We start from the raw sequence: 21,632 nt of genomic DNA, 5'->3' as shown, positions 1-21,632 counted from the left end.
CTTTTATCAAAGCCTGAGTTGAATAGAAACTCGCCCTCCCAGCACAACTTACTGCTAAATTGAAAAGAAACTCTCGTAAAACAAAACTACTTTTTTGCAAAGCCATAATCACCACCTCTCCTGCAAAGACTTATGCACATCAGCAACTTATGCATGTGCATCCCATTATGTTCAATGGGAATGTTCCTGTTTACAAAGTTATTCATATGTATAAGTCTTTGTAGGATCAGGTCCTAATTTAAAAATGAAAATCCAGGCTTGCATTTTTTCTGAAAAAGTGAAGGATGTGTGGGTAGTAGTATTCCTGTGTTTGCTCATTTCACTTGAGCTCATTTAATCTTAAAATTGAGTGCATTTTGCCTCTCAACTGTGAAGTTTAAATACTGCTCTGACTTCAATAAGGTGACTAATTTTTTTTAAAGAGATGAAAATTTTAGGCCACTGTGAAGAAGTGGAAATTTTCTGTAGCATCTTTGAATCCTATGTGTGCCTCAGTTTCCCCTACATTTTGCATGGCTACCTAGGATGGAGGGAAAGGACTAAGCCTGCTTTGAGGACAGGCTCAGAGTGAGAGGTGGACATGTGTTGTCTAGCTGTCTGAACCTGAATGGGTCATGGACTAAAAGGACTGACTGAGGTTGACCCCATATCAATGGAAAATCCAAGACGACAATAGAAAAGCCAGTCACCAGGACATTGACACCTAGCAGTCAATGACTCAGAGGAAGATGGATTTCCCCATCTCTGAGTAGGAAAGCTGGCACAGACCCCAGCTCAAGAACAAAGGAGTGGATGGTGTGAGGCGGGGAGATAAAGTGTTGGCTTCTGGAAGGCACTGGGGCTCTCACCTGGAAATTGACCTGGAGGTCAGACTGTGCGGGAGAGAGAGAGAGAGAGAGCCTGAACATGAGGTTCAGTACAGCTTGGCTGGGGCTCTGTGCTAACCAGAATGGACTATACTTTTAACTTTCATTTCTCTGTGCTAACCTAAGGACTTCCAGATTCTGTATACCAGATGAACAATAAATGGTTACCTGATTTTAAAAAGGCTGCCTGTGTCACTGTAAATACTCACTGAGAGCATTGCACACTGAAGGGCTACAGTACAAACTTCCTGAAGGACTCTAGCTTGGCTAGATTCACCGCAGGGAGCCATGAAGAGAGACTGGACACTGTGCCAAAGGCCATGGGTCTGCTGCTGGGGAACTGTGTGGGTTCTTGGGGCCTAGAGACTAGTGATGGACTGGGGCATAGATCAGACTCTGTACCAGTCAATCCTAACATGGTTTAAAATTACAAAACTCTGAAGTCAATGAAGCTGCTCTGACTAAAATCCGATGATGATGTGGCCTATTTGTGTGTGTGTGCGTGTGTTTTGAACAACCAAAAACAAAACATAAACTTAAGAGGTATATTTACTTCTCTAACCAACAATAGGCTAGCTAAGCTGTTTTGATCTTCCCCCATCAATTGCATAATCAACCAATTAAAACAGTCTTCCTAAGGTTCATTTCAGTTAAAAACAATTTATCTTGCCAGGAAGGCTAGTGGCAAATCAATAAGGCTGCTAGCTGACCAAGAAAAATGGATTGCTCATTAATAAAAATGAGTGAAATTTCTATTCCATTATATTCTATGTCTCTGTTTGATATTATTGCTAATATCCAGTGCATAAAATCATATTTGATTTTACAGAGCATCTGTCATAATTATGTGCCAAAGTGCTCTGCAAAGTAATCGGCTGATAGTAAGTAGTGCTGTGTAGTGATTGTAAAGGAACAGGTGGCAGTCATGCTTCACTCAGAGCTAGATGGACTTTACACGTAGCCTTGTACGAAGGATGGTTCATAAATAGCAGCACACCAGCAGGAGCACTGGGAGACACTGTGATTTGGAGATTGTTTGCGACACAATGTTTTTGGGGATGGTGCAGTTTACAGCCTGCTTTAGCAGCTGACTTAGCTGTGTTGTCTGACAAATAGGAATGGAGCTAAAGTTCCAGGCATTCCCTTGCCCAACTTTTGTCTCCCTATCTACCATCTCTGCTAATGCTTGTGCGTGCTCAGTCCCAAAATCGAAATAGCCTGAGTAAGGGTGAGATTGGGAATCCGTAGTCCAAATCACAGTTTAGCCCTGCTGTGTTCATAAAGAGCCAACTCTTGCTCTTATAGGTGTCCATAACAAAACTGCCATTGATTTTAAATGTGTTCATGTTGTCATCTGCTGTTCACCCAAATCCTATACTTGGAACAGAAACACAATTCCCACTGACTCCATAAATGGAGTTTGGTACAAATGAAGACTACAGGACTTGGCCCTCCAGATATCTCTATGATTTGTACAAAGAAATTTTAGAAGAAGCGGCTCTGCCACCTTCACAAGAGCTTCATAACCCTCATCAGGGGAGGGCACCTCTCTAACAAGGGTGGTAGATGGAGAATCTGTACACTCCCTGCACCAGGAGCTTTTGCTCCCACATGCAAGAAGAATACACTGAGCAATCTGCCTTTGCCCTTTGAATCATCGTGTACTCCAGATATTAAAGCACATCTCAAACCACAGGAGCAAAGTTCATCAGATTCCTTTAGCCATCCAAATGTGCCAGTGGAGTCTCTGCCAGTGGAAGATAATAAGGGATGTTTAAAGGGGTTCAGCCCTCCCCATCTTGCCCATCTAGCTGGGGAGCATGGGACTAGCCAGATTGGAAGTGCATTGAGCAGTAGGTCCTGTTGCAGGCTGCCACTGGAATGTACTACATATGTAGTAAAAACTCAAATTCTATATTCCCTGACCACAACTAGTGATGGGAAGAATGGATCCACTTTAGCACACCACTCAGCAAACGCCATTGCAAAGTGACATGAACAACAAGTAAAACCATGTTTTGCTTTTACTGCAAAGCAAAGTCATGATGTATAAAACTGAACTTGGTGAGGCACTGAACACTGTTGATAGTCCTATTGTAGATCTTTTTTCTTTTCTGTAAACTCCAGGAAGTCTTCATTTATTACATTAAAACTTTAGAAAACTGATTTTTCATGCTACCGTGTGGTGTTCAAGATACCATTTGCTGAGATAATTGGTTTGCGCAAGAATTACAACAGAACTTGCATGAGTTCCTAAATTAAAACTCTTCTCTCTTAAAGGAATGTTTTTCTGAGTTGTTCTTCAGGGAAACAAAAATTACAGGGAATTAATTAAGCATGAACTATTTACAGGCCACACTCTGGCAGCATCCAGCTTTTACTGCTGGGAGAGTTACAATAATGTTGCAATTCTGGAAAGCACACAGCACTATGGCCTGGTAAGAGCTACTTCAATAAATGATAAGTTTTATATTAACAATTTTCTTAAAAGTTTCTTGATAGGTGGAATACCATGTGCTTGAGTCAAATATCTGTGGCCTACCATTAAAATATTTTTCAGGGAATTGAGTGTAACTTTTGAAACACTGTAAGCGTCTTTTTATGTATTATAAATGTTATGCTAATTTCATAACATTTATAATACATTTTCAGCCAATTGCAGAATAAGCAATAACTACATAGATTAGTAATCGCCCTTCTATTTAAAAATTTAAATTTAAAAGCTTTCTGTACTGTTGACAATTACAGTTATGTACAATTAGCTTTTGAAATGTGGAAAACAGGGCCAGAACAGTTGCATGCATCCCTTCTGAGTTAAATGGAAACTTGCAAGTTCCATAGTCATAGCTTTGTGAGTGTTTTTACTTCCAGAGATCAAAACTGTAGGAGTTGAAATACATGCCTTTTATCGTGGGCATTGACCTTGTGTAGTACCTCATAACTCCATGCCTGCAAATGTTTTGCTCTGTACATTTTATGAAGCATGTCTTTGTTGTGGACTTTATACCATTGATTCCTATGGGAAAAGCGTTTTCGACTTACAACATTTCGACTTACAATTCGTTCCTCAGAATTGCGTTGTTGTAAGTCTGAGGACTCCCTGTACACTCACACAGTAAAACAGTCTGTGACCTAAAAAGATTACAATCTATGTTCCTGATCCAGCAAAGCATGTAAGCATGTACTTAACTTTCAAAGAGGTGAGTAATTGTTTCAGAGTTAAATAGATATGACAGGCAAAAAATAAGGAGAAAGTCTTTGTTTCAGAAATGTGGAACTACACATACAATATTGTAAAATTTCTTTTGTAGAAGGGTTTATCATTTTTATGTATCGTCTCCTTTTGGTTTGGTCTTTAAGTTGCCGCCATTGACTATCTAAACAGACTTTTAGATGCAGATGCAGATGAAGTTGACAGTCCCATGAAAGTTGTTTTTCTTTGACTACATCATTTATGAGGGAATCTATGCATATTTCCCTAAGATGTCTTTTCCTTGTTTTCTTATAATTTTAATTGCCCCATTAAAAACATTATTAACTGGTGTAAATTCACTATCTGCTGCTAGGTTTGCAGCCTGACTGAGCAGCACATCATTCAGACTCAGTTCATTCAGACTCCTGTTCAAATGAAGTTGATTAACTGACGTTCTCCCTTGTCACTTCTGCCCAGGCTAGAGGTGACACTTAATGTTTAGGATGATTCTTTCTTATTTCTTTAAAGTTGACTGTTCTTTCCATAAGACAATTGATCTAAAACTCCTACCCTCCATTTTGTTGCTCATATGGATTTTTAAAATGCCTGTTGTACTTATGAAGGATGCTAATTTCAGCTTTATGACCCATGCAGGATGTTTTGTGGGTTTTTTCTTTGTTTTTCACATTTGTTCTATACAATCAGTTTTTTGCTTTGGTTTGAAGTTTCATAGAGTGTCTACGCTTATAGTAGGCTTCTTATACAATTTTAATTTTCTTTCTTTCTGATATTAAACTCTCTAAGAATGTTAAGGGAAATTAGTTCTATCCAGGGAGAATTTCTCATTCCTTGGTAGATCTTGCATGGATATGGTTATGGCATCATAAATGGCAAAGATAAATTGGAGCAGCTTTAGAAATCAATACACTATATTATTCTCAGCAAGACTCAACATCTCTCAAAAATCTGTCAGTCCAGAGGCTGCAGGGTACTCTTTCCTCTGGCAGAAGCCTTCTGCTCCTTAGTGGCCAGGCCCAGAGTGCACCAAGTTCAAGAGAGACTTACATTGTCCAGAATGATCTTTGCCTCAGGTCCTGTGTGCAAAGACCCACACTGTTCTGACAGAGTCTCAGGGGAAAAAGCTCTTTGTAAACTTTCTTGCGCACCCAAGGCAAACTTCCTTGTAATGATAGGGTGGCAAGGTGGGTGAGGTAATATCTTTTATTGGACCAACTTCTATTGGTGAGAGAGAGAGAAGCCTTCGAGCCACACACTGTACCCGTAGGAAATATAAATGAGCATGCAGACATTGGACATAATGCTTTCCAAAGTCTCTTAAATTACACTGAAATCAAAATTACATTTTTCTGACCTATTAGAATATTTTATACTAAAAATGTATTAAGTCCCTGAAAGGCAAAATGGAGCAAAATGCTGTATATTGTGCCTTAAGATAAGGGCAGCACAAAATATGGCCGTTCATGGACAGTCTTTGTTATCACAGTGTATGAGAAGAATGCTACTCTATTAGGTACGGTGGAGGAAACTATAGGTAAGATAAATAATCTACATTAATGGCTGGTTTCTTCTAGGCATCTCAATATTATTAAACACACCTCTGCACCTCCCGGGGTCACCCCTGCTATGACTGCTGTGGAGCACTGTCCAGAGAGTTCCTGCAACATTCTGTGCCAGGGAGTGCTGTTGTGAGCTTCACAAACTTTCATCTGAACTGTGAAGCTACTCTGATTACATTGTGACAAGTCCTCCTTCCTCCCCAAAGAAAAGAGGAAGAATCATCCTCTACAGAGAGATAGTCACTGCTGCTGGGGGTAAGGGCATGTAAAATTGATCAAGCCTAGTTCAGTGGATCATTCAGGATTGCCCTGACATTCTGTTCACTATTCATATCCAAGGAAAAACTTCCTCCTTCCCAGCTCCCTTAGTGGCTTCCTTGATCTCATGAAAGTGATAAAACTCTGCTAAATCTATGATTGACAGTTAATGATAAAAGATTGCAATGTAAAATAGTGCCTATATTCAGCAGTGGATCAAATTAACGAAATGAGGCAGTGTACAAGTGAGACAATAAATATCATACTATAAAATTCACAAGCTCCAAGTATAATATTTGGGCTAAAACAAGGACTCTGGCTACACATAGGCTCATACCAGAACAGTATCATCTCCTTCAACTCTTAAGTACCAAAATGCCCTCAGCAAGGGCCTTCAATGCTCCAGTCTTGGCTCCCCATCACCTTTACGTTATACAGCACTTTTGGGGTCTTAACATTTAATTTAATGTCTGTAAAATGGCTCTCTAGGTAGGGGGCTGGATTTTTCAGTGTGCACTGTACTTTCCAGATGTGGGACATCCATTTTGCTTGCTCGGGGTTTTGCCTGGGGTTCCCATTGACCCAATATGAGTAGAGTGTAAAGCTACTGTTTCCAAAGCCTGGTTCCAAAGCCTCAGGACAAGTCAAGGGAAGTCTTTCCATTGACTTCAGTGAACTTTGGCTCAGTCCCTTGAAGAGCTAATGTCCACCCACGTCCACATTCAAAATGCCTAAGCCCTGATTTTGGCTCTTTGTTTGTAGTCTTTTGTGATGGGGGGTTCACCCCACAGTAGCTTAGAAGGGCTAATTAACTGGCTAGACCACAGCCAAGGGACCTAAGTAATGCCTGAATGATGATGGAACCAGCTGTGAAGGAACAAGAGGGGCTATTACAAAACCAGGAAGCTGATAACAAAAAGGGGCTACAGTAAGGGAGCCTGTAGCCACTCTCTGGACATTTCAGAGGGAAGCAGCATGTATGGTGAGACTGTGATACCCCAGAAGGAGAGGACTACAGTGACCTGTCTGGAGGGCCAACTAACAAAAAGAGAGCACCCTGAGTTGCAGAGAGGTGGAAGGACGTGCAGATGAGCAGCGGAAGGGGGTGTTGGGTTTAGAAAGAGCTAATCCCTGAAGTGGCTAGGAAGAGGTGTCCTAGCAGTGGACCTGCAACACCCTCTAAACATTTTTAACAACTAGGTTCATCTAAAGAATCAAAACCTGTAGGGGCTTTTAAAATAGTCAAACTGGTTTTGTTTTCACGAAAACAGCAGGATCCTCCATAGTGGTGACAGCACATTCTTTTTCGGTAATCCCATTTATTATGTGGCTTTTTGCATGCCCTGATAACTGTCATAATTTTGCATGGGAACAGTGGATTCAAGCTACAATAGTATTGTGTAAGTGACATGAGTCATCAATGCCACATCATTTGAGTATAATACTAAAATATAACTCATTACCACTTTAATATTTGAAAAATAGTCATGTGGCATGTACAGTTTTTATGACACATTACAACACAAATCAGTGTTTGACCTTTTATAAAACAATTTTATGCTATACACTATGTTTTTATAGGGTTTAATGTAGTATCACAGCCTTTAAATCATAAGAGGCTATGAAACTTTGTAAAGAAGATTATAAACCTAGCAGACATTATTAATTTTACACATGCTGGTGGAATATAAAGTATTTCTGAAATTATGAAGCAAAGAAACAGCATCAGAGTAGGTGTAGACTTTATTGAAATGTGGCTATTAACTTATTTATTATTTAAAAGAACAGATTCCATAATAGTATTTCACAATAAGGATGTCAAAAATGGATGCTTGTAAACTGGCTGAGTATTTCTCAGTCAAACTAAATTCAGATAGAAGAAGTTAGGGAAGTCTTGGCACGCACTTTCTTCTAATGCTTGATTTTTCCAGTAGAGAAAGGAGTGAAGAGCAAAAATTCCAGGCTTCCACATAATCTGCATAAATGTTTCTAAGAAACATAAATACCTTATAACTTAGGTTGATAAAAAGTTACACTGAAAGCAGGATGGAGGTTTTGTGATAATTTTTCCAGAGTTTCAACCCTGTGATATTGTGGACTAAAGAATTTGAGGTCATTGTAGAGCACCTTGAGTGCATTAGATGTTATCCCTTAAAATTCAGAAATTGGAAACTTCTGAGTAGAAGGAAAAAATTCTTTTAAAAATATCCATTTTGAGTTCATTTTTAAAATCAATGGATATCAAGTGTTTAAAAGAGTATTTACTTCCGCGTGCCAGAGAATCTAAATGCACAGATATTTGAACAGGTCAAAGGTGGAGAGAGTTGAGAAGAGATTGAAATAGGACTGTCAAGTGATTAAAAAATGAATTTTGATTTAATCGCATGGTTAAATATTAATAGAATACCATTTATTTAAATATTTTTGGATATTTTCTACATTTTCAAATATATTGATTTCAATTACAACACAGAATACAAAGTGTACAGTGCTCATTTTATATTTATTTTTACTAAAAATATTTGGGATGTAAAAACAAAAGAAATAGTATTTTTCAATTCACCTTATACAAGTACTGTAATGCAATCTCTTTATCATGAAAGTTGAACTTACAAATGTAGAATAATGTACAGAAAAAACCCTGCATTCAAAAATAAAACCATATAAAAATTTAGAACCAACAAGTCCACTCAGTCCTACTTCTTGTTCAGCCAGTCACTCAGACAAACAAGTTTGTTTACGTATGCAGGAGATAATGCTGCCTGCTTCTTGTTTACAGTGTCACCTGCAAGTGAGGACAGGCATTTGCATGGCAGTGTTGTTGCTGGCCTTGCAAAATATTTAAATGCCAGATGCGCTAAAGATTCATAAGTCCCTTCATGCTTCAGTCACTATTCCAGAAAACATGAGTCCATGCTGATAATTAGTCCTGCTTGATTACAATCCAAAGCAGTGTGGACCGATGCATGTTCATTTTCATCATCTGAGTCAGATGCCACCAGCAGATGGTTGATTTTCTTTTTTGGTGGTTTGACTTCTGTAGTTTCCGCATCGGAGTGTTGCTCTTTTAAGACTTTTGAAAGCGTGCTCCACACCTCATCCCTCTCAGATTTTGGAAGGCACTTCAGATTCTTAAACCTTGGGTTGAGTACTGTAGCTATCTTTAGAAATCTCACATTGGTACCTTCTTTGCTTTTTGTGAAATCTGCAGTGAAAGTGTTCTTAAAATGAACAACATATGCTGGGTCATCATCCGATACTGCTATAACACGAAATATATGGCAGAATGCAGGAAAAACAGTAAAGGAGACATACTACTCTCCCGCAAGGAATTGAGTCAAAATTTAATTAACACATTATTTTTTTTAATGAGCTTCATCAGCATGGAAACATGTCCTTAGGAATGGTGGCTGAAGCATGAAGGGGCATATGAATGTTTAGCATATCTGGCACGTAAATACCTTGCAATGCTGGCTACAAAAGTCCCATGCCTGTTGTCACTTTCAGGTGACATTGTAAATAAGAAGGGGGCAGCATTATCTCCCATAAATGTAAACAAACTTGTTGGTCTTAGTGATTGGCTGAATAAGAAGTAGGACTGAATGGACTTGTAGGCTCTAAAGTTTTACATTGTTTTTGAGTGCAGTTATGTGACAAAAAAATTCTACATTTGTAAGTTTCACTTTCATGATAAAGAGATTGCATTATGGTAATTGTATGATGTGAACTGAAAAATACTATTTCTTTGGTGTATAATTTTACAGTGCAAATGTTTATAATAAAATACTAATATAAAGTGAGCACTGTATACTTTGTATTCTGTCTTGTAATTTAAATCAATATTTATGAAAAAGTAGAAAAACATCCCAGAATAGTTAATAAATGTCAATTGATAGTCTATTGTTTAGCAGTGCAATTAAAACTGTGATTAATCATGATTAACCTTTTAAATTAATCATGTGAGTTAACTGCGATTAATCAACAGCCCTAGATTGAAGTATTAGATCTGAGAAATTCCCATATTCCTTGTGAGGCTGCATAAATAGGTCATTTTGGGGAAAGGGGTATGGATAACAATAGTCCCAAGAAATTGTAACAACCAAGAAATCAGCAAATGCTAAGAAGCATGCTCAGGTATTTCACTAATGCAAAGACTGAAGTAATCACAAAAAACAGATATGAACACTTTCAAGGACAGTCAAGAACTAGAACTGGACAACTTTGTTTTGACAACAACAAAAATACCCCAAAAAACTTTTTGCTGGAAATTTTCATCTTGGTAGAAATTTTCCTGCTGTTTGCTGACAAACCAAATATTTCTTTCACAAAAAAGAGTTCTTCAATACAAAAACATTCCATTTTTATGGGGGGGGGGGAAACCTGAAATTTTCATTATAAATTTTGGGGAAATAACCTTTTGGAAATTTCTCATGAAAAATAACTTTTTTTTACCTGTTCTATTACCAGCCTTTGAAGGGAGTAGCAATTAAATCCTTAAGACATCAGTTTGAGGCTAACCCTAATTCATATTATCATGTGGCCAAGAGAGAAGCAGACTTCTGATAGTAACAATATTAACCTCAATTATTCAAAATTAATGCAAGTCTCAGATTCTTTTATACCCCCTTGAAGACATTGTTGAGGATGAGGCTAGCAGGGCAGAGGTTTCTCAAGGCAATGGGGCACAAATCTTTCATTAAAAATTAAATGCTGTATGGATGGTTGTTTTTTTACAAAATATGTTCCAGTGCTAGAAGGGATTGTGTATAAATGACTAGAAATGGCTGAGGAAGTGGTTTCAAATAGCTACTGCTCATGCGCGGTAATGTTTTTGAACCTTGTTTACGTAATGAAATCTAAAAGAATAATCTGGGCACATTCTTAAATATGAGCCCTTCAGAGAGGTAGTGGTGCAGGAGAGAAAGTAGTTGGAATCTGTTGCCTCTGAATGAATGCTTCAGGATAGTACTAATGTGCCACCTTTAGGAAGAGGGATGGCGATGAGATGCTGAACATGGTCATGAAGGATCCCATGGCACTCTAAGTATTTTCATTAGGGGTGTGAATTCCAGAGACCATCTACCCAAGGTGTTCACTAGGTACTTGTATCTAGTCTACCTACATTAATCTGGCAGTTGCAATTTGTTTAGGGGTTCTCCACCACTTGTCCTAAATTAGCATAACTGTTCGCTGTTAAGCTGCTGCATTCCACTGCAATGATGGCGACACTGCAGAGGAGGAGCCTTGTGAAGGAATAGTTGAAATGGTGATTGCAGTCTGAGATTTTTAGATGGAAGTAGCTATGTATGTGAGCCATGTTATCTTAAGTTTTTTTTTGTATTCTTACCATCTACATTTAAGGCCACCTGACTGCATTTTAAGACTGTATTATTATGATTCAGTGGTGCTCATGAACAATTATGTATGATATAGTCCACTGGTAATTCCCAAATTGATAGGACTTTGATGCAGAGAGAGAATAGGTTGGCAAGACAGTGCCTACACAAATCGTACATGTTGAGTAAAACCTATGGATTACTTTGCATGGATGCTATTAGTCCCTTATTCACTATTTCAGTACAATGAGACAGTTTATGTAAGCTGAAAACCTTGCTCAAAAACAATGGAATTTTAAATACAAATTTTTTTACCACCATTGTATAATTCTAATTTATGACTTGTTAGGAACTGCAGAACACATTCCCTTGAGTCTAGGTACTCAACATTCATAATTATCTAGTGAAACAGACAAATTATTTGTCTCATGAGATGTTATGTGCTTGAGTGTAGATGCAAAACTCAGTAAGTAAGAGTCAGTAACAGACAGGAAACTACTTCCAGTCTTAATCAAATGTATTTGCTTTTTGTTTGCTGCCGAGGAGCCTCTCAGGTATAACTTTTTCTCCTGAGAAAAAGTTATACCTGAGAGGCTCCTCGGCAGCAAACAAAAAGCAAATACATTTGATTATGCAACAGTGACCATTTTTGCATTTGAAATGCAACAGTGACCATTTTTCAGTATGAACAAATTAAATTGATACAATTATAGCTGCATCAATCAAGCATCTCTGTAACATGGTCACCTTTAAACTTGACCTCTTTTCAGGCAGTAGACAATTCAGATTATGCAAGCATACATGTTAGCTATTCAGGGCCAGTTGAAATCAGCCAGGGGACTTTGGCCAGCTCTCGACTTCCAGCTATTATCTTTGAGTTTCTACTGATATTTGCAGGATTACATACTTGGGACTTGGTTCAACTTAAAACTGTGTATGATGTCTCTCTTCTGGAGGATGTTGCTTACTTCTAGAGAGTATTTCCTGAAGAGAACTGGTTGTGTGATAATTATTTTGGGCTGCTATGATTACTTATGCTTTCTGCCTTGCAAAAGCCAGAGTCATAGACCACAGTTTTCAAAAGTGACTACTGACTTTTGCTATCTAAATTTTGGATGCTCAAAAGATCACTTAAAAGGGCCTGGTTTTCAGAAAGTACTGAACAGCTACCATCTAAAAAGCAGTTTCCTTTAAAGTGTCCCAAGTTGAGCATCATTCATTTTTTAAAATCTTAGGCCTGGATTTTGTTTGTGTTTCTAGATATCAGTTGAACTCCTAGGTACGGTGTTGGGAGAGAGGTGGTTGGAAATCCCCCAGACAAACAAGATCTTTAATGCCTACCAAAGTAAAGCAACCACAAACAGCAAAGGAGAAAATTGTGTAAACACAACAGTGTGTCCTTTTATCATCTTTGACCCCTATGTCCAGGGAATGTATTTGAGTAGTTAAGTTAGTTGAATACAAACTAATTTGTGAATATTTTTGTAAATAAACAGTGAGCTTGTTTCCCATGGGGGGAAAAAGAGTTGCAGCGGGGGCCAAATCATGATTCTGAAAAACTTCCTAAATTTTAATACGAATGATTATTTGTCCCAGAAATGCATTATTTCTATTTAAGAAGCAGACATTGTCTCATGTGACTTGCTGTTTGTGTTACGATTGTTTCACTAGTAAAGAGTTCCATGTCTGACACAAGAAGAAACTTGGGGGGAGGGATAGCTCAGTGGTTTGAGCATTGGCCTGCTAAACCCAGGGTTGTGAGTTCAATCCTTGAGGGGGCCATTTAGGGATCTGGGGCAAAATCAGTACTTGGTCCTGCTAGTGAAGGCAGGGGGCTGGACTCAATGACCTTTCAAGGTCCCTTCCAGTTCTAGGAGATCTCCATTAATTTTTTGGGGGGGAGGGATAGCTCAGTGGTTTGAGCATTGGCCTGCTAAACCCAGGTTGTGAGTTCAATCCTTGAGGGGGCCACTTGGGGATCTGGGGCAAAATCAGTACTTGGTCCTGCTAGTGAAGGCAGGGGGCTGGACTCGATGACCTTTCAAAGGTCCCTTCCAGTTCTAGGAGATGGGATATCTCCATTAATTTCTATTTCTATTTCATTTCTAAACTGCCTCAGTCACATGATCAAGGTCAGGGAGACAGTCAATACCCCATCACTGACTCCATAGGCTACTACTACACCATAAACTATAGGCTGAACATTCTTGGTACAAACTTTCTGGTGAGTACTAAGGAATAACCGATGCATGGAAGTAAATCAGGACTGGTTTGCAAATGAGTCATTCATAGGAAAAAAGGCAAAAATTGTCAATTTGCCATTAATTCTCAACTCAAGGTCTCCATCCATTTCCCAATGAAGTTAGTGGGAAGAACCACATAGACTTCAATGGCCTTTGCTTATGGTCCCTAGTTCATATGTACTTGACATGTTCAACAGCACAGCACATGCATTCAACCGACATGTACCTGAAACATGAAGAAGCAGTTGAATGACTAACATGGCACTTCTGACTATATTTTGGATCTGGCTCTCTCTCCCAGTTAAAAATATAAAATTGCATATATATATATATATATATATATATATATGCAATTTTTTATATATATATATATATATATATATATATATATATATATATATATATATATATATATATAATTCTTTTGATGTAATGGTTTGTCTTCATTTTTCTCCTGCTGAGCACTATTCTTAGAAAACGTTTTCAAATGTTTGATGTGAAATGTGGATGGTTAGAGTATTTTTTTATTAGTGGCTAGTATGGTTGATAGCTTGTTTGAATGGCTGGGGAGGGGGAGGCTTGCTTCATTATAGCCATCAAGATGTACATCTCTCTGGCATATAGTATCCTGTCATCTTAATAAATACTTCCATTTAATGACCATGAGCAAACCTTTGCCAATCTCTGAAAAGAAATAAATAGGGATGCTTACTCAAGTATGCCCAAAGCATATCCCCATCAAACTGCCTAGATGTAATTGAAATGGGAGGACTGGGTACTTAGTCTGCTATGACCCTTTCAGCACATATTTCCACTTTGAAATGCTTTTTCTTGCTTTTTCCCCCCCGAGTTGATTTATTATAATTCATTGAGTACACCCCAGGAAGCAAATGGTGACATTCATCAGCCTTACAGTATACAGTGTCAATGAGGCTTCTATTATACATATGTGTTATCTACTGGAATTCCTTCTAGAAAGTTTGTTTTCTTTTTCTTTATTTCACTGGCACACAGGTTAAAATCAGAAACAAGGATGCCTATGACAAAGAACACACTTGTAAGCTTTCATAGATTCTAGGGCTGGAAGGGACCTCGAGAGGTCATTGAGTCCAGTCCCTTGCCCTCATGGCAGGACCAAATACTGTCTAGACCATCCCGGATAGACATTTATCTAACCTACTCTTAAATATCTCCAGAGATGGAGATTCCACAACCTCCCTAGGCAGTTTATTCCAATGTTTAACCACCCTGACAATTTATCTAACCTACTCTTAAATATCTCCAGAGATGGAGATTCCACAACCTCCCTAGGCAGTTTATTCCAATGTTTAACCACCCTGACAATTAGGAACTTTTTCCTAATGTCCAACCTAAACCTCCCTTGCTGCAGTTTAAGCCCATTGCTTCTTGTTCTATCCTTAGAGGCTAAGATGAACAAGTTTTCTCCCTCCTCCTTATGACACCCTTTTAGATACCTGAAAACTGCTATCATGTCCCCTCTCAGTCTTCTATTTTCCAAACTAAACAAACCCAATTCTTTCAGCCTTCCTTCATAGGTCATGTTCTCTAGACCTTTAATCATTCTTGTTGCTCTTCTCTGTACCCTCTCCAATTTCTCCACATCTTTCTTGAAATGCGGTGCCGAGAACTGGATACAATATTCCAGTTGAGGCCTAACCAGCACAGAGTAGAGCGGAAGAATGACTTCTCGTGTCTTGCTCACAACACACCTGTTAATGCATCCCAGAATCATGTTTGCCTTTTTTGCAACAGCATCACACTGTTGACTCATATTTAGCTTGTGGTCCACTATAACCCCTAGATCTTTTCTGCCGTACTCCTTCCTAGACAGTCTCTTCCCATTCTGTATGCGTGAAACTGATTGTTCCTTCATAAGTGGAGTACTTTGCATTTGTCTTTATTAAACTTCATCCTGTTTACCTCAGACCATTTCTCCAATTTGTCCAGATCGTTTTGAATTATCACCCTATCCTCCAAAGCAGTTGCAATCCCTCCCAGTTTGGTATCATCTGCAAACTTAATAAGCGTACTTTCTATGCCAATATCTAAGTCGTTGATGAAGATATTGAACAGAGCCGGTCCCAAAACAGACCCCTGCGGAACCCCACTTGTTATACCTTTCCAGCAGGATTGGGAACCAGTAATAACTACTCTCTGAGTATGGTTATCCAGCCTGTTATGCATCCACCTTACAGTAGCCCCATCTAAGTTGTATTTGCCTAGTTTATTGATAAGAATATCATGCGAGACCATATCAAATGCCTTACTAAAGTCTAGGTTTACCACATCCACCACTTCTCCCTTATCCACAAGACTCGTTATCCTATCAAAGAAAGCTATCAGATTGGTTTGACATGATTTGTTCTTTACAAATCAATGCTGGCTATTCCCTATCACCTTACCACCTTCCAAGTGTTTGCAGATGATTTCCTTAATTACTTGCTCCATTATCTTTCCTGGCACAGAAGTTAAACTAACTGATCTGTAGTTTCCTGGGTTGTTTTTATTTCCCTTTTTATAGATGGGCACTATATTTGCCCTTTTCCAGTCTTCTGGAATCTCTCCTGTCTCCCATGATTTTCCAAAGATAATAGCTAGAGGCTCAGATACCTCCTCTATTAGCTCCTTGAGTATTCTATGATGCATTTCATCAGGCCCTGATGACTTGCAGGCATCTAATTTTTCTAAGTGATTTTTAACTTGTTCTTTTTTTTATTTTATCTTCTAAACCTACCCCTTTCCCATTAGCATTCACTATGTTAGGCATTCCTTCAGACTTCTCGGTGAAGACCGAAACTAAGAAGTCATTAAGCATCTCTGCAATTTCCAAGTTTCCTGTTACTCTTTCTCCCTCCTCATGGGCCTACTATGTCCTTGGTCTTCCTCTTTCTTCTAATGTATTGATAAAAAGTCATCTTGTTTCCCTTTATTCCTGTAGCTAGTTTGAGCTCATTTTGTGCCTTTGCCTTTCTAATCTTGCATTCCTGTGTTGTTTGCCTATATTCATCCTTTGTAATTTGTCCTAGTTTCCATTTTTTTATATGACTCCTTTTTATTTTTTAGCTCATGCTCATGGTTAAGCCAAGGTGGTCTTTTGCCACATTTTCTATCTTTCCTACCCAACGGAATAGCTTGCTTTTGGGCCCTTAATAGTGTCCCTTTGAAAAACTGCCAACTCTTCTCAGTTGTTTTTCCCCTCAGTCTTGATTCTCATGGGACCTTACCTATCAGCTCTCTGAGGTTACCAAAATCCACCTTCCTGAAATCCATTGTCTCTATTTTGCTGTACTCCCTTCTACCCTTCCTTAGAATTGTGAACTCTATAATTTCATGGTCACTTCACCCAAGCTACCTTCCACTTTCAAATTCTCAACAAGTTCTTCCCTATTTGTTAAAATCAAATCTAGAACAGCTTCCCCCCTAGTAGCTTTTTCAACCTTTTGAAATAAAAAGTTGTCTGCAATGCAGTCCAAGAACTTATTGGATAGTCTGTGCCCCGCTGTGTTATTTTCCCAACATATATCTGGATAGTTGAAGTCCCCCATCACCACCAAATCTTGGGCTTTGGATGATTTTGTTAGTTGTTTAAAAAAAGCCTCATCCACTTCAGTTACAATACAGTGGTTATATTTCTGGAACTCTTGCAAGGATGCATTTAGCACAATCAGCTAGTGTGTCAAACATGTGCAACAGGAAAATAAACATTAAATTACTGTATCTCCATCTACAGCCTTGTGTTGGAGGGCAGAGTGATGGTACTAGAAGAGTCAAAGGCAAGGGAGGGAAAGAGGATCAGAGTGCTGCATGCATACAGTGGTTATAGACTCTCACACAGTAGCCTGTAAAGAGAAATAACTAGAACTCTGAGCTGCAGAAACTCTGCAACCTGATTGAAACAACATTTAGGGTGAAAAGTTATTATTTGTAACCGGTTTCTTTAGTGTATTAAGCTTAGTTTGTGTGTTTTGTTTTATTTGCTCAGTAATCTGCTTTGTTCTGTTTTGCTATCCCTTATAATCACTTAAAATTTACCTTTTGTAGTTAATAAACTTATTTTTTTTGTTTATTCCAAAACCCAGTTTGTGCAGTTCAGATTCGTGGGGCAAAAAGCTGTGTATATCTCCCTCCATATTGAGGGATGGGGTGATTGTTATGAGCTTGCGCTGTACGGATTTCTCAATACAGCATAAGACAATATTATTTTGCGTTTACATCCCAAAGGAGGTGTGCATGTGAATGCTGGGTAAATCCCCAAGCTGAATCCTCCCCCACACAGCTGATTTTAGTCTGTCTGCAGCTGGGTGTGGGTTTACCTGTGTGTGTGTGCTAGAAAAGGCTTGAGAGTCTGGCACAGCAAGGACCGGGGGAGGAAGCCCAGGCTAGTGGAACAGGCAGGCTCAGTGGGACCTCAGCATATCCTGTGGCACCCTGAAAGGGGAGGTCCAACCCATCACAGTGGTGCAGCAAGCAGGGTAATGTGCACAGCTTGATGCTCTGAGACACTGGTGGTGATTTTAAGTGAGTTTTAAGTGTGCTGGCTAGAGAACAGACAAAGTGGTTACTTGTTTGTTATTTTCTGTTTGCTTATTTCAGGAAAGGGAAGTAAGTTTAAGTAAGTTTTGCCTGTTAAGGAGTAGAGCGTCCCTTTTGTCCCTGACATCAATTTCCTTTTAAGAGTTGGGTAACCATCTTTGACGCTGAGCAATGGAGTGCATGATTTATATTTCAGTCTTATTTACAGTAGATGGACCATGTTGTTAATGACAATTGTATGGAAATTTCTCAGATGAATATTTATGAATGTAAAATATGAGTGCAGTGCTTCCTGCTGTGTGTATTGCCACAAACATTTCTTTGAACGGATGTATTGAATTTTGCCAGACTCAGCACAATTGAGAAATCTTTCAGGGAACTACCAAACTGCTGCTTCCATACATATATGTCCCTTTGGCATCTTACAATAATGACTTGAATACATACTGTTTTACTGGCAATAAAGCCAGCGATAATGTCTTAGTAGAATCAGAAAGAATAACTAAGCACCCTAAATGTCTGAAATAAAGAGATAATTGAAATTACTTTGCATTTAGGCCTCAGCAGTTTCCTGCTTTGTAATATCTCAGGTGATCATTTATACTTAATGAAATGCAATGAAACGAGTATATTATTGATTTAGAATTTAAAAGTTTGGTTTGAGTCTACCATAGGTCTCATTGATTCATAGAACATTTAGGGAAGAAACAAATTGTTTAAATTGCATCTTATTATATTCAGTAAAAAATCAATAACTCACTTGCATAGGCCCATCTCTCAAGCTTTGAAAACAATTTTGACGGGCATGTTGTAATCAAAAATAAAAAGCCAATTTGTAGTCTGAAAGTTGCTCATCTAGAAGTCAAGTCCAGCGGTGGGTGTAACCAGTATTACCATCCACAAGTGTTCAAAAATCACATCAGCCCTCCCCCAAATCATGAGATTTTTAAAATAACTTTTGGGATCCCTTTATTTGTCTTCTGGTGCAGTCTTTGTGGGTATGTCTACACAACAGCTTGAAAGTATGATTCCTAGCTTGGGTAGACCTAGAGTGCTATTTCAACATGCTTAAACATGGCAATGTGACTGCAGCAGCATGTGCAGTGGCTCAAGCTACCCACCCCAGTATGTATCTAAGGAGTCACAGAGGATTGTACATGGGTATAGTGTATAAAGTGCAGAGTCACCCTGATTTCTAAGACTAATTATGCCCTGAGGTATCTTTGTCTAACACACTTGGAATGCAGAGGGAGTTGCTCACTCATCCATGGGGAGAATTTGGCCAGTTACACTAATTAACTTCTGGGTCTGCTGGTGCACACATAGTTTTCTGGTACCATGGGCTTCATTACTTAGAGTCTCACTCCATTTCTGTGCCCTTTACGAGCAATGGAAGTCGGCATTTAAAATTATTAATGTACATATCTCTCAGAGGGTACACTCGTCAATACATAGAAATTCTCCATTAGCCCTATTTCTGGGCAACGTTAAAAGGGGAGAGTGGATTTCTAGTTATATATAGTAAAGGGTTTGTAGGGCCTTTTAGAAGTATACTTACTAAGAACCTGAAGTGTCCTAAAAATGACAAATTAGCAACTCGGATACATATTTTTCAACACCAAAAGGCCTGATGTGTCCCTTAGGGTATGTCTATGCAACATTTTGGAGAGAGTCTTCCAGCCTGGGTCAACACATGGGCTCACAGAGCTCACGCTCATGCTCTAAAAATAGGTGTATAGACAGCACTTTGAAGTTGGGACTCAGGCCCTGAAGCCTGGGAAAGAAGTTGGGCTTCATAGCCTGAGCTCCAGCTTCAAAGTGTTGTCTCTACAGCTAGTTTTAGAGCACCAATGTGAGCCCCACAAACACATGTGTTTACCCAGCCTGGAAAGCTTGCTCCCGCTCACTCCAAAAGTCTGTGTAGACATACCCAAAGATATGACAGCAAATACATTCTAACCATTTTCATTTTCAAAGTAATGAAACAAAGGGAAGTACAGAAGTACAGAGCCCTTCTGCAAAAACTCCTCTTGAGCTCTCAGCTGCTAGCTGGAGAACGTGGGTGGGCTGAACATTTACAGTTGAGAACTTATGTTGAGGCTCTGTAAACACACAGTAAGGGAATCGCAATTTAGGTTATGTGATATCTGCTGCCTCTTAAAAATATTAATTCTTCTATTAGCTTCAGCGTTGGCTTTCCAAATTTTTTGCCCAGTTTCCATTGAACTGTGGAAACATCCCTGTAATAACATGTATTATCAGATCCTATGATCCCCATCTTTGTCATGGTATTGCAAGTTTGAGTCCAGTTCACTTCAGTTCTGTGGAATGTACATGACTCTCACAGAAATTGTTTGAGGCATGTATGTTAGTTTCCATGGAGATTCAAGACTTCATTAAGGTACATTAGTACACATAGGAACACACTTGAACATTTCTGGTACACTGTTGAAAAGAATTATAGCTATATGTGATTTTTTTGGTTCATGACTTCTATTTATTTTACATAGTACAATCACTTAAAGAATCTGAAGGTAGTTGTATGAAACAATCAATTTGCAGTTTACATAAACTACAATGAGGTTGAGTGTTTGGAAAGTTAAACATTATATGTTAATTCCCAGAAGCTTGTTTTTAAAAAATGGGAAATGTCAGTTTGTGTCTCACTGGAACTATTTTTGACACAAGTTTTTCATGCTGGCAAAATGTGGGGGATTGAATTTTTTTTTTAACTATTATGCCAATTTTAGTGCAAAGGATTTGTTAATTTGACCCCAGTTGACTATGTAGATAAGCTTTCATTGCTCCATTATGCATTAAAAATAGGCTTTCTTAAGACATGACTCTTGAAAATTCACATGCACTGACAATACACACCTGAGAGCTGTGAAATGTCCTCAACTTTTATTGAATTGATTGGTCGCATTGCAAGATGGGTCCCAAATGTACTGCCATTTGCATATATAAATAAGGTATTTTTGCATATACACCTCTACCCCGATATAACGCTGTCCTCGGGAGCCAAAAAATCTTAACGCGTTATAGGTGAAACCATGTTATATCGAACTTGCTTTGATCCTCCGAAGCACGCAGCCCCGCCCCCCCGGAGCGCTGCTTTACCGCGTTATATCCGAATTTGTGTTATATCGGGTCGCATTATATCGGGGTAGAGGTGTATATAATTAGTTGGGTGTATAAGTAATCATTAGTATGGACAAATATCCAAACTATGCAGGCAGTGATAGTAACTGCATCTTGACATTGCACGCTTGAAAAAGAATCTTTAATGATTGTATATATGTTTAAAATAACAACGTACTTCAAATGTATAGTGATGCACAGTGTATCCCAATAGAGAACTATGCAGGATGCTTATAAAAAAACAGTTGCTATTTGAAAAAAATACCTCTTCATATTGTGGAAAACACACATACCTTATGCAAATGTGCCAGATGTATTTTGTAAATCTGGTGCAAAAAAACAAGCTATTTTTTTCCCTGTTGACCAATGGTTATTCTTTCAGGCCATTGTGCCTGAAAGTAGGATGCTGATAATATAGGATAGCTTAGTAGGTAGATACAATCCTTTGTCAGACCACCAAAGTT

Source organism: Emys orbicularis, chromosome 9 (assembly GCF_028017835.1).
Source record: "Emys orbicularis isolate rEmyOrb1 chromosome 9, rEmyOrb1.hap1, whole genome shotgun sequence".
In the NCBI taxonomy this organism is placed as follows: domain Eukaryota; kingdom Metazoa; phylum Chordata; order Testudines; family Emydidae; genus Emys; species Emys orbicularis.
This window is presented reverse-complemented; position numbering follows the sequence as displayed.